Source organism: Limulus polyphemus, unplaced genomic scaffold, assembly GCF_000517525.1.
Source record: "Limulus polyphemus unplaced genomic scaffold, Limulus_polyphemus-2.1.2 Scaffold4002, whole genome shotgun sequence".
Lineage (NCBI taxonomy): Eukaryota > Metazoa > Arthropoda > Merostomata > Xiphosura > Limulidae > Limulus > Limulus polyphemus.
In genome coordinates, this window is record NW_013669612.1 from 72,573 (window position 1) to 82,874 (window position 10,302).

At 32.6% G+C, this 10,302-nt stretch overlaps 1 pseudogene; it reads left to right on the forward strand.

The window, feature by feature from the left end:
* The window catches only part of LOC106470436, a 70,017-nt pseudogene extending 59,715 nt beyond the window's left edge, over positions 1-10,302 (forward strand).

Here is a 10,302-nt window from a genome sequence, read left to right on the forward strand (position 1 = left end):
ACTGGATTAGAAACCCTTTTGTAGAAACTGCAATAGATTCTAGTTTAATGCAAACAGAAAAAGAAGAACTGGCAGCTGTGTCCACTGATCGTGGATTGATGATTAAATACAAAGAATTATCTCTTGAAGTTTTTTGGATTTCTATCAAAGAAGAACGTGTCGATATCTAAAAAAGCGCTGGCCATTTTATTGCAATTTTCCACCTCATATTTATGTGCACTGGGATTTTCAACCCTCACCACACTCTTCACATTGCATTGATGAGGAAATGAGAGTTTGTCTCTCAAACATAAGACCAAACATTGAAGAAATTGCAAGGTCTCATCAAGCTCATGTTTCTCATTAACACAGGAATGAATAAACTTCATAGAGGTATGTTAAGTTTGCTTTTATTAAATGCATTATTTTTCTATATATTTAACTTAATTATAACATATTAGTCCTATTTTGTATACAGTGCACCATCAAGTATCTGTAGTATTGTAGATGCGCTCAGACTGTATAAAGTTTGAGAACCACTGCCCTACACCTTTGTGTTGCACTACTTGTACCATCTGGCGGATTCCAGCTCAGCCAGATATCATCTTTTCCGTGTAGCTGTTCTCCATATGTCGGTATAACTCTGAGTATGTAAGTTATTTTTGTTTCATTTTTTTCAAGGGCCTACCTTACATGATATGGATCCTGCTCTGTGGTAAGTGGTGCCTGTCCAGGATACTGATATCTAAAATCCAAACCATCAGATCTATAAGGTCTATCACGTTCACTGTTGAGATGGGTGTTCCACAAGACCACTTGCAGTATATTGCATTATAAATATGTTTGTACCAGACCTGTACACTCATGAGATAACATGACTAAAGCAGAAAGAGATTACTGCTCATCTCTAATGGTCCTTAGATTGTCAAAATCAGTAACAGTCAGCTTTTCAAAATAGAATTTTGTGGTCACCCAGTGCATTCTTCAGGACTTTCCAACACATTTCTTCTTTCTCTTCTTCCAGTGAAGTATGGGAGTCTTTACCACTTACCAGCTCCTAGCCACTAGGGTGGTGGATCATGGAGGAATCCTACTGAGTGTGTGCAATTCCACTCAGTGGAGAATAGGGCAACGGCATTTTGCCTGTGAAGAAGGTGTGACTATCCTCCTGCTGCAGATCTGATGTTTCTCTAGATGCTGCCAGTCTGGACTGGATTTTTCTGTTTATTTTGCAATGATCCTCTCTGGCTGGGAACCCTCTTCCCTACTGCTGCTTGGATGTTGGTTTCTGGTTTTAATTGGAGCTAGACCAACCGATAAGTTCTCACATATGAGTACGCTAGGAACTTCTTTCTACCATGGACTGGATGTTACATCCCCAATGCTGAGTAGTTTTGGACTGAAATTAACCAATCACATTGCATTTCCAACTTTTTGACATCATCTGGATGTACATTTCCATACATGATGGTTTAGGTTCTCAGAATGGAGGCTCCTAGACCTGAGGTGAATGGTTGAGGATCCTCCTCCTGCTATGAACTGGTTGAGTTCCTCCCGGTGCCACTGGTCTGGACTGGAGTTGACATCCCACTTATGGTCCGATGCACCCTAACCACTCTACACACATTTCTTTTCCATAGTGATTTGGAATTGTTACCTTGTTCCTCCCTTTGATTGCAACACCACTCCTGTTGACTCCATGTGAATAAAGAGCATACCTGATTCAGATGTGGTGCAGTCTCCCATGGGTGTTCCTCTCCATAGCAAGGGCACACTCTATGAGTGCTCCTCAGATGCTTTTGAAGGGTGCTTATCTAGATAATTTTACACCAGTCCTTCCACCTGCTCAATGTGGGATCTAGCTGTAACTGTGAGCGTAGGTAAATAAATGTATCGGGTGATAATATTTTCCTACACTGAAAATATATTTATGATAGATACTTACCTCCCTCACACTTCCCACCTGTCCTCCCACTTCTGGTGTTTTTTGTGCTTAATCTCGAAGTGGAGATAGGGTTCAACTGCATAGAGGGAATCAGCTTCGATAGGAGGGTTTGTTGCACTAGATACTTACCTCCCTCACACTTTCCACCTGTCCTCCCCACTTCTGTTGTTTAATGTGCTTAATCTCGAAGTGGAGATAGGGTTCAACTGCTTAGAGGGAATCAGCTGTGATAGGAGGGTTTGTCACACTCCGATTGGTGGAGGACTGTTGCATGCTAATTTTCATGCTTAAATGCAGCTGAACTATGTGGTATACATATGGAATTAAGTGGGAGTTTCAAGGCTAGTGGTGACGTAAATTTGTACACTAGAGGGCAGTCAACTCAAGAATAGCTGTAACTGTGAGAGAGGTATCTATCAGAAATATATTTTCATTGTATGAAAATATTAACTTCTGTTAGAAATACAAGAACTAAAGTTGTTTTATATTCATGAAAAAAACATTGTAAAAATATTTTATAATTACTTTGCCATGACCCATGTGATTTCTTACTTCAAAATAGTTAATTTAGAAACCATTAGGCTGAGGATCTGATTTAAGAAAGAGACATTAATATTAATCTTAAAAGTTTTAATGAATCTATGGTTTCTTTTAATTATAAAATAATTATATTTCAAAATAACAAAATATAATTGAATCTAAACTGCATTAGAAAATTTAATGTTAAACTGGAAAAAAACAACAAAATAAAATCGTAAGCAATTGAAAGATATGAAACATTAGACATTAAATTCAAATTATATCTTTGTAGTTTTCCTACTGACTAAAAAATATTAATTTTATTATTACAATGAAAAGATTGAAGTTATTGTTTGCTTAAGTTTCTTCATTCATTTTGGCAAATAATTTATTATTTGTAATGTACTAATTCATTATGCTAGAGCCCTAAACAAAACTATTATTTTTCTATTTCTTGAAACAAACAATTTAACAAAGGTTTAGAAATGCATCTTGTGAATTTTCAAGTTTATATTTGATGTGTTAAGACATTTTGATGATAGGTTTGGCTTATAATGTTAATTCAAAAGTTTTTATAAATTCAGCTCATATTAGCACCTTCATTTGTTTCTTAAAGGCAGAAGTAGCAGGAAAGTGGCCGTTAAAGTGGTATGCTCCAGAATGCATCTATTACTTCAAGTTTAGCACTAAGTCTGACGTGTGGAGTTTCGGTATTACTCTGTGGGAATCTTTGTCCTATGGTGATAAACCTTACAAGGTACTGTCCCCAATAGACTTGTTAGTTAGTGAGTTTTGATTGATTTCTTTTACATTTACTGAATGTCTTCTAGAGGTTAGTAGTTGCTTGAAAAGTTTGTAGAAAGTATAGCACATGCTAAAAGTTGATTTATTTATTTATAACATAATAAAGAGTGACTTTATTAAAAATCAGAATTTCTTTTAATTATTTTCCTTTTATTTGCTTTTGACCATTTAATTCCATAGTTAGTAGTTGAATGAATTCATATTTTACTTCTGTATTGTATTACTTGCAGTAGGAATGACCTGTTACACCCTTTTCTAGATTTAAGTTAGCATTAAGAATAAATATTGACAGAGTTTGGAGAAAGTAATGTATTATCAAAAAATTGTTGTAAAGTTATAAAAGGTTTTAGAATATAATTCCCAAAGCAATGTTACTGAAAGTCTACATATTTACCATTAAGCCATATGTAATAATAATGTAGTTTCTTTACATCTTTTACTTAGCTGTTAGCAGAATACACTAGTAAAAACATATCCTATCTTCCTTACAATTTCAGTGATGATATGCACGATCCCTTCTTATAAATCTACAAAAAACATTGCAATGACAATGAGATATAATTTATGCTAAATATTTAATTTTAACAAACACACAGAGAAATAGATTACTTTAAAGGATGGAGATTTTGAAATATGCTTTCTATTTATGATCCATTCATATCAGTATGGTCCAACAATACATTAGACAGAGTCACAACATCTTAAAAACTTGGAGAATTGATCATTAGCTCCAGAGATTGATTTAAATGCTCCAAAATTGAAAAGTTTTATGTTACTAACCAACTTTTTAACAATAACAGTAAATGCTTTATTCCTTTGATAATTTAATGGTACTTATTATTAACCATGCTATTTATTTACTTATTTAAGAGACAGTGGGAGTTTCATGGACTAATAAAGCTATTCTTTGTTGAGGAAATTCTACACACTTAACAAATTCTACCAATATATCAATGTATTAAGTATAACTGTTGAAAATATACACATATAGTCTGTTTTCACAGACTGAAATATGTTTATAAAGTGAATTTTATAAATATGTCTTTAAAAAACAAAAGCAATTGTAAAGAAACTTTCTAGTCTGTGACATCACTAAAAATCATAATTGCCAACATTTGTTAGAAGAAGCAGAGCTAACACATAAAAAAAGTGTGTGATTTGTCAAAAGCAGGGATGCCCAAACTATGGCCCATGAGTCAAATTTAACCCTGAACCATATTTGGTTTGGTCTGCTGAAAGGTATCATATGAATCCATTGTAATAATTGCACATTCAAAAATAAGTGTATTTGTTTTCCATATATTATTAAATACTGAAAAGCCCCTGATTATATCAGTGTTGCAGTTGTTGGTAACCTAGGTGCATCCAGATGTGGAGAAAATCATGAATTCTAAAGAACAGTTTCATGCATCCCACGGACAGGTATCTGTCGGTGCAAATTTATAATGCTGATGAACTGTTTTTCTTCAATGCTTTTTGATTCCTTTTCTAAAGCCTCCCAGTGGCACAGCGGTATGTCTGCGGATTTACAATGCTAGAAACCGGGTTTCGATACCCGTGGTGGGCAGAGCACTGATAGACCATTGTGTAGCTTTGTTCATAAATTCAAACAAACAAACAATCCTTTTCTAAAAGTATTCAGAAATCTATTCCACATTCCCCAGACCCATACAGTTTTTACTGCATTTAAAATTATAACAATTCTACTACAAAACAAAATTACTAAAATGTTAGTAGTAACACCAAACCCAAATGCAAATAGGGTACATCATTTTTTGTTTTCTACATGTCCACATTTTTTCAAGTCATTTTATAGATATTGCATGTAATTTCTGAAAGTATCTACATATCTATAAATTGAAGAGTCGGCCATTAATAAAGTAAAGGTATTAGGCCTACAATGAAAAAAATCCCATTCAATTACCACTTTTCATCCTCAAAACTGGTAGTAGTCCACCATTGGTGTTACTCTCTCTGTTTAAACATGGAGCTGAAACTCAAAGATTCTCTGGCACACCAAACCTGTTGGCAATATCAAATACATGGAACTGAAACTCTTGGGCCATACTAAACTCATGAAGTTAAAACTTTCAAGAATCTCTGGACACACTAAATGCAAGGAGATGAAAGTAATAACTTCAGTTTCGTTCTTTTAAAAAAAATGATTAACAAGAAAATTTCTTACACATTTAAATTTAGAATCCTAGTATGTAAATGAGTTTTCCTGAATGAAAAAATCACAGTTTTTGTTGAAATAAGCATAGACGTTGAAGAGCTTCCAAAAGTTAATCTGAGTAGCAATGACCCCAGCTTATTTGGTGGAAAATTATTGGTAGACATATTGTAACTTAATTTTCACAAGAAGAAACAAAACATGTTTGAATCTCAAATCTCCTTCAAAGGTTTAAGATTAATCTTGGCAGTATGTAAACAAGTTTTATGAGAGGCTTGACAAATTAATCATGTTATATGAGCCCTTCTGCGTAGGAGAAAGATGATCGAACAAAAGTTGTGTGTGAACTATAGTCCAAAGTATATGATCAAATTGATGATTTTTGGGATGGTCAGAATGATTTTGATTTTTAAAGTAACCAAGTAAGCCATCCTTTCATCAAGCAGATTATAAGGTTAGACCAAAACTTCAAGGTCAGAGCTTATTCAGCCTAAAATGTAAACTCAGACCCAGCCCTCATTCAGAAGATCTGACTGCTCCTCGATACAAGGAAAAAACGTTTTATAGGTTGAGTCAGCTTGTTCCCATTTATACTGGGGGTGATGAAAATTCAAGTCTTGTTTACAACTGAGAAAACCAAAATACTTTTCTGTTACAACATATTTTGATTGCCTCAGCTCTTGCAGTTTTTTGTGAAAGTGTTAGGAAAAGTATTTTGTCACCAGATCATATTTTATTATCTAAAGAGAAGCTTCAGAAAAATATAAACTTAGCACATACTCAGTTATAATAGTATAACCTCATAGTGAAACATAAAATGTGAATTTTTCAAGATAGCTAAATATTATCTTAAACATTGGCTTAGTGCTTCTAGGATATAGCCATAAAAGGTAAGATGATTTCTGATACCCCAGTTCCAGAAAATGTCACTCAGCTGTATTTGTTGGTATGTTGGTGATATTAATATTGAAAGGTACATTTTCCATGTTATAATTTAGTTACATGCTAGAGGAAACTGCTAATCATGATGATGGTGCAATACCTAGAAAGTTCATGAATGCCAAGAATTAAGAAGTTTCGTGTAATATGTAAAAACAATAATATATTATAAACAAGAGAGTTATTGAGTGATGAATGAGTGTTTTAGTTATTCAGTATTAGAAGTGAGAGTTAACATGTTTATTCCAATAATTGATTGATTAACAAGGAAATTCTATAAGTTTTGTAAATTAAGCATAAGTACCACTAGTTCAGAATTTCTGTTGCAACATTGTTTATGAACTTCAGCCTACAACTTGAGTCAAATAGAACATAACTTGCAGAAATGTTATAGAAGAAATAAACTCAATCTTTATTGTTACGTGAAATGGACTTTGCATTATTTTAATCAAATAATCTATAAGAACCTGCCCAGTGATAGAAGCAATTATAACATCATAGGTTCAGGACTTTGGGAACAGAGGTATCTATATGATACAACAGAGGTTGAACAATGTGTCAGAAGGAGCAAAGTAAAGCACTGGATCTTTTAATACTTGCCAAGGTCTTTTTCAAAGCTAGGTTTTAAGTTTATAGCTCTATTTGATAATTCTGAGGTAGAATTTATCATTCTCAATGATGTCATACATACATATAAAGTGATTTAGAGAAGACATTACTTGAGTATATCATGATAATACACTTCACTATGAATTCTGTTGATAACATTTAAAACAATTATATGTAAATTTCAGAATCTCTAAGAATTTGTAATTTTGACTTAGAAGTAAATAAAATGACAATTTTTAGTAAAGTATTGCATTACATGAAACATTACTTGTATATCAGAATATTTAAAAATGCAATTATACATACATGTATAAGCCTGATAAAAATAAACATTTTGTGTGGAAAGGCCCATACAGCTGCAACACGCACTTCAGCTTTCATAACTTGAGGCTGTCTCTGATGACGATGGGTACCCAGGAAGTAATCAGAAAATTTATAAAGTAAAGAACTCTTGATATCAGGAAATGTATTACTTTTGTTTATCTTCTGTGTTTACCACCTCCTTGAATCTTTTTTTTTTGGTTTTAGTCAAGATCAAAAGGAAATTTAATAAGGTGTTTACTGTATTAATTGGTGCAGTAACTTGAAAATATAATGGTAAACTACACTTGCTTGTTCATTATCTAATAATATTAATATAACTGCTCTGCTCCACAAGTTCTGGTTGTTGCTGGAGTACACTATTGTAAAAAAAAGGTTTGTTAATTTCTATTTGATGGATCTTTATGTATTTATTAACATGATTTACCAGGATATTATAGAATCCTTGGTTCAAATGGTATATCTTTACGCTACTTCTTTTCTCAGTGCTATAGCACTAGTATAGTAAGCAGACTTTCTGAATATGATACTTGTGTGTTTTTATATTAAAATCTTACTGCATTATTTATTATACAAAAATTGACTGAGCTCAGTAGATTGTCTATTACCTGTATTTTAATGACTAGCAAGTATTTATTATCAATACTGTAAATTGTTTTTAATGTATATTTTTAACCAGGGGATGGTAGGTCGAGAGATTCTTCAAATGTTTGAGAGAAACGAAAGGCTACCTCAGCCAGAAAAGTGTCCTCCAAATATTTACAAAATCATGAAAAGCTGTTGGCAATACAAGTTAGTATTAAATATTTATAGTCAGTGTTAGTGCTATTTATCATGTTTTTATTTCTACTTTAAGAGTGGTATCTGTTGGTGATTAGATATCCTGACTAGTGTTCAGGTAGTATATCCACATCAAAGAAGATCAGAGTAGTCACGTTTTAGGCAAGATATAGTAAGTCTGATGTGTTTGGGTTATATAAATATACTTAAAAACATTACATACACAAATGGATGGTTTGTCACAATTTGGAGTATTTCAGTGATCAGGGGAAATAATGATTTCTGTATTTGTTGGAACAACAAAACCATGTATATTGATGGCATATGACTCATAATTTCTAATCAGAAGATCTCTTGATTGTAATAATATTCTTCTTTATTTTTTTAGACCAGAAGAAAGGCCAACTTTTCTAGAGCTGTTTGAAATGTTGCGAGAAATTGTAGGAGATTTATGTCCAACAGTGAGCCCCACTTCACGAGGTTCTTCATCACGGACATTCATATGTTCCTGAGAAAAAATCAATATGTGGTGTTAATATATTTGATCTGACAAAAATCCTTATCTCATTACTTCCAGTGTACAGAGACAAGCTTTCTTAGTGAACTGGTTGTTATAGACTTATTGTAGCAAGCAAATATTGTCAACCACCTTCCTGAGCTTCTTACCAGTTTCACCACTTTCAGTTAGTGCAAGAGAACCCGTGGGTTTGAGAAAAGGACATTTCATTCTGTGTGTTTGAGTATGTTAGTATTTTAGTGTTGAAGAAAGGTATCAACTTGGAATAATTGGGGAAAATTGTGGTCATGTTCTGTTATCATGGAACAAAAAATTTAAACTTCTTTTTGTTTTCCTGCAAAAAAAAATAACAAAAACATTGATCCATTGTGTCTTCTCTAACTGAAATCTAGCTCTATCATCGAAAGATAAGCTAGTTTTTGACTATTTACAATAGTGGTGTAATTTTCATAAAAAGTTTAGCTACGTTTTCTTCTATTCAGTTAAGTTCTTACACACATACACGACATATTGACTGTTTTCTAATGTGACAGAAACCTATTTTTGACACAGAATTATGCATAAAAGTATAACAGTATAGATACAATTCATTCATCACACATTAATCATGGTCCATTTTTTAAGAGAGTGAGTCACTGAGAAAAATATAACTCTTTCTTCACATAATGAACTGAAACCACTTTTTTTGGTTTTAGTTTCACTGAAAACAGATCACATTAGTCAAAATTGAGTTCTATTTTTGCACCATAAACCAGATTTACATGAATTGTAATTACATTCTAAGTAAATTTCTTTTTTCACATTCTGAACCAGATAGCCATGAACATACATAAAAAAGTAAGTTTTCTTTTCACACACACACACAAACCTAGGGCTGATTTCTCCCACTACAACCCCATAAACTTGGTTCAATGTTTAGTGTATTTAGATTTTTTCACAGATAAAAACATATTAGTAAAAGTTAATAATCCTACAGTTTTTTAATATACAACTGTTGGTGAAAACGTTTCTAGAAGGCTTAGTAAACTTATGGATAACCTGTTTGTCAATTAATTACTGTGATTAGTGATATTGCTGAAAGATTGTGCTATTTATGTGATTTTGTTAAAAAAGTTTCCCTTGTTGGAAATATGCTATTTTAAAATATGGTTCCAGATAAAGTGGTTTATATGAGTCCAACTTTCTTTTGACAATTATTTTTAAAACTTAACTGGACTGTACGAGATCATGTTGCTTATTTGTTCAAAGTTAAAGAAAAATGACATTATTACTGTAATATAGAAGTTATCAGGGATTCTGTATAAATTAAGTCATAAGTTGAAAGACTGGAATCAGATATAGAAGTTATAAAGATACTTTTATCAATACATTTTGTTTAAAATATACTATAGTTAAGCAGTTGGTTACCTGTCACTACTACTCAACAAATGCTTTCTGTTTTGAAAAAAAAATCTCTCCAGCAATCTCAGGAAGATGATAAAGACTATCAGCTGTAAATTTTCTAAGAAAAATGTATGTTTAACTATACTACTCTTGAATGTATTTTTTTTTAATGGGCTTTTACCTTTTCAATCCCCAAAAGTTTTTATTGTGCTAAAGTGTCTATTTCCATCTGATTATCTTAACTTATTTCATTTACTTGGTTTTAAGACTTAGCATAAAATTTTTACTTGTTAAGTTTTGACAACAAGTATTCTTGGGATATATTACTCCTTG